This window comes from Apium graveolens, chromosome 11 (genome assembly GCF_009905375.1).
Source record: "Apium graveolens cultivar Ventura chromosome 11, ASM990537v1, whole genome shotgun sequence".
Lineage (NCBI taxonomy): Eukaryota > Viridiplantae > Streptophyta > Magnoliopsida > Apiales > Apiaceae > Apium > Apium graveolens.
The window spans coordinates 31,456,971-31,461,886 of NC_133657.1; the positions used below are offsets into that span (position 1 = coordinate 31,456,971).

Sequence of the window (4,916 nt, forward strand, 5' to 3'; positions counted from 1 at the left end):
TAGTTGGCTAAAGAATCGACCTTCATAGACAACGCCTGAAGCTGCGCTGCAATAGCTGTAGCTGCATCAACTTCCAGAATACCTGCTACCTTCCCAGGAACCATCCTTTGAGTTAGGTTTTGATACTCGTTTGCAGCCATAGTTTCAATGAGATTATAGGCCTCCGTATAGCTTTTGGCCCACAAGGCGCCTCCAGAAGCTGCATCGAGCATGGGCCTAGATTGGGCCCCCAAACCATTGTAGAAACCAGTGATCACCATCCAATCAGGCATACCATGATGTGGACACTTTCTCAACATCTCCTTGTAGCGCTCCCAAGCTTCGCACATAGATTCTCCTTGTTGCTGCACAAACTGAGTAAGAGCACTCCGCATAGCTGCAGTCTTGGCCACTGGATAGAACTTCACCAAAAAAATTTGCGCAAGATCTTCCCAAATAGTGATGGACCCAGCTGGTAAAGAATGTAATCAGTCCTTAGCTTTGTCCCTCAGAGAGAATGGGAAAAGCCTCAGCTTGATAGCCTCATCAGTAACACCATTATATTTGAAAGTACTACAGATCTCGACAAAATTCCTGATATGCATGTTGGGGTCTTCAGTCGCAGCACCTCTGTTGAGCAAGATTGAAGCAGTACGTATAACTCAACAATACTGGTTTGGATAACTCAACATAGAACAAAGACTTTGAAATAATCTATGTTCCACTAGGATCAGTACATATTGGATATTGGGTATATGCACAAAAGGTTTTGTTAGCTGCAGTGAAGAAGATGTCAACAACGATCAGTATGAAGTTCATTAATATGTTCAAGCATCAGAGTAATAAGGTTGGAGTCATTCGAAGCAGTTATCAGAATCAGTGTGAAGACCTCAAGGATTCCTAGTGTAGTTGGTTATATTTGGTAGAAGACTTAACAATGGTTTATACGGGTATAATACGAAGGCCTGAGAGCGGAACTAGTCATTTGTGAACTAGACCCATGCACTAGACGTCAGTGATCCGTGAAAGGAAACAGAGTATTATTTTTAGGAACATTGTTAATTGGATTTTGTACTCGAGGAGTCTGGAAATATTTTGAGGTACAAATCCCGGAGATTAGAAGGCCTGCAGATACAGAAGAGTACATCCCGAGAATTTACTGGATTTATTTTTAAATCAATGGCTGATTTTATTAAATGAATAAATGTAAATTAATCATTTATTTATTTAATTTAATATCACATTTGATTTTAAAATAAATAAATTAAGAATTGATATTTATTAAATGAATAAATTAATCTCAAAAGATTTATTTATTTAATTTAATATCAATGTTTAATTTTGGTAAATTAAAATTAATGTTTGAATTTTACTTCTATAAATAAATAAATAAATTCAAAGTTTATTTATTTTAAATATCAAGTGTTTATTTTTAATTTGCCAGCCAGAAAATCGATTTATTTGAATGAATGTGGTACAAAGCAGGTATCTGTTAATTTACTTGCATAATCAAAAAGGAACCGAGCTGTACCATATGCAAGAAGAAAAGAACTAGCAACTCAGTTCTTTTGTTTGGCTATAAACACGCGGGACACATCTGTGCATACAAAGAAACAAAAACAAACAATGTAAAGAAGTCAAGTGGCAGCGTTTTTTTTCTTCCAGGCTGTTCCCACGCGCGCGTGCAGCGCACGCATCCACTCCTTCTCTTTCTTTTGTGCGCGTGGATCTCAAGAGTCTCCCAAGCGCCTGCTTTCTTCTGCGTACAGTTTTTCTGTCACCTGCATGTTCTACAATTTGAATTCAACAAAAATAATGCAAGTAATTGTTTCTCTTTTCTCAACGTCGCCACAGACTGAAAATCGGCAAAAGAAAAAGGCGGTTGTGTTTTTATTTTCTTACGCGTGTATTACACGTCTGGCGACACCTCTCCTGGGTTGTTGCCGTGTGCAACATAATCACTCCTCCTGCCAGCCTGTTTGTTCGAATAGAAAAGAATTATACTTATGTTTTTTTTTTAACACAAGTATGCTATCTCCTACCCTGATCGCCACATACAGAGCATCGCCATAGGCGAATTAATCTGTCAAAGCAAAAGGTGGGATATGTTAGTCGCCACAGGATTAGTACAGTGTATTTGCTTCTAATCTCTCCTTTCTGATCGCAATACGGGCTGTGCACTTCAAATATATGGATAAAAAACAGCCACATAGTCTACTTTATCTCTCCTACAATTCTACCACTACAAAACCAAATTTCAGCAGATTGGAAAATAACACTTCTCAGCAAAACACCATTAAAACTCTGCAGAATTTTTCTTATAGAGTGAGTTGATTTCATTTATTGAAATTAAGGAGAGAAGTGTTGCCTAATTTATTTCACACCATTAAAGCCTTACAAACTTGTAACACTCATTATTTAAAACTCTTAATTGTATTTAATATCTTTTGATAGAAGTTTTGAATTTTTAGAGTGATAGATAGAACCCCAAATTGGTTGCTATTACTTTGGTTCTCTCTATATTTGTTGCTTCGAATTATTTATATTCGGAGTTGTAAGCAAACCTTTACGGTTTAATTTTTTAATAAAAAGAATTATTCCGTGAATCTCTTAGTATTTGTTTATTTCATTTTCGAAGTTTATTCTCCGCTGCAATTAATTATCGAAAAATGAAAAACATACATTCACCCCCCTCTGTATGTATATTTGGACCTAACAACCTCCGAAAATTATGCACCATCTGAATAGTGCCCGGCTTGATTTCAAAAGTATTGGCCTGAATAGCCGGATGAATGATGCTTGACTGAATGTCATCAATTTTTGGCCGAGAAAAGTCCATAAGAGCTGGATCAGCTTGAACTACACGATCACCCATTGTTTCAGGTTCTTTCTTTTCACTCTCTTTATCCGAATCTTCAAAAACTATCTTCTCCGGAAAGTCAAGAGTTGTATCTGTCTCCTCAGCTTTATCCAGATTTCTCTTGCGAGTGCGAGAACGTGTTTGCATAAACGCTCGCTAGAGTACCTGAAACACAACCGGAAGCAGTAAGTAACAAGTCTTAATCAATGAATCCTAATGACCACCAATGGCAAGTACATAAACTAAACAAATTAACACCGAGTCGCCGGCAGCGGTGCCAAAAATTTGTTAGGCACAAAGCATGCGCTAAATAAATCACGCAAGTAATATAGAATGATTTCTAATTCGTTCCCACAGAGACTCTGATTAATTATATTTAATTAACAATTACTCACCAATGTATGATTATTCTTCAATATCAAGACAATAACAATTAAGGTTGATTAACTAATAATTACTACGAGAATTAAACACTTGAATTAACAATATTAAACACACATGAGATCATAACTTCATTACTACTTCACTCAATAGTTATTGTTATTACCCTTAGCATGTAATGGTGATGATATTAATCAAACAACACGAAACTGATAGACGCCAACTTTCGTTGTACGAATACCATTCTATTAAGCATCCACGATTAAGATAGAAGTTGAATAGACATCAATTATGTTAAGACCCTATATGTCTACAGAATTTGACAACATAACAATTTAAGAACAAGTTATTCATTATGATTACACAGGGCAAGTAAAACAGTTAGAGTTACCCACTAACCATGCATACAATACATGAACCTATGCTAGCATGGCAAGTTCTAAATCTCAAGATTCACTGTCGCTTCACAAGAGATTAACATGCTATCTTACATGTTCACGATGCACATAAGACGAATAAGCACAACCTATGCTAGATATCATACAATCACCACATACCAAGGTATTAAACAATTAACTAAAGAAATCCATAGTAAATCCGCTATGATCCCATGATCATGATTAGCCCATAATAGAACTCATCGTCACCATGGGTTCATATGAAAGCATGATAATAACAAAACGATATAAACTAATAAAATATTTAATAAATAATGAAGTACGTCACAAGAGTATTAAGGTTCAAAGCATAAAGAAAACTAGCATCCACTATTACAACGAATTAAAAGATTTACGAGATAAACGTATGCTTCCTCTTCTTCGTTGTTGCGTGCTAAAACGGTCTTCTCAATCTTCTTGCCTTCGCTCTCAATTATCTTCTATTAAGAAAACGTCTTCCCAAAAGGTTTATATAATAACCCAAAAGAACCAACGCTAACAGAAGCCCAATTGAACTCTAATTAATAAAATCCAGATTCTGAAAATCCGCACCCAGGCGGCCGCCTCCTTCTTTCAGGCGGGCGCCTGCTACCAGGCGGTCGCCTGCTCCCATCAGGCGGGCGCCTACATCACTTCTGGAAAAAAAAATATTATTTTACTTCTTTTTTTGCTGAATTCTTCACACATCAACCCGGGACTGATTCCAAGCACTTCCTTAAGCTTATTTTCATAAAATTCACCCATCTAAGCAAGTTATACCCTGAAATGCAAAAACACTAAAAAACGCGTCAAATACACAAAATACTCGAGTTCAAGACACTAATTCAAGTCGTTATGAGACACTCTAAGTGGTATAAAATGCCACTTATCAAAATGAAGGATGTTGTTCAGAATTCCGAGGTGATAGCAGGTAAGCTTTCGATAAACAATGTTGAAGCTAAAGTATCGATTGATTCAGGAGCTACAAACTCTTTTATATCAGAAACTTTTTCTAATGGATTAAACTGTGATAAGAAGGATATGAATGAAGCGATGAACATAGTAATTGCCAATCAAGAAAAGATACCTGTGAGTCAATTTTGCCCTCAATGTGAGATTGACATCTCCGGGCATAACTTTTCATTTGACTTGATACTTTTCAAGTTAAGGGAGTTTGATATAATATTATGAATGGATTGGTTAGGAAATAATAATGCTCAGATAGATTGTAGATCTAAGATGGTCTATTTACATGCAAAGAATGGGATTCAGGTGATATT

General features: G+C 36.3%; 1 non-coding gene across 1 annotated transcript; it reads left to right on the plus strand.

Moving 5' to 3' along the window:
• The first annotated feature begins 270 nt into the window (after positions 1 to 270).
• LOC141698935 (small nucleolar RNA R71) lies at positions 271 to 374 on the plus strand. The gene has a single exon (XR_012565431.1). It is a non-coding gene; the product is annotated as a small nucleolar RNA R71 (small nucleolar RNA).
• Positions 375 to 4,916: the final 4,542 nt, after the last annotated feature.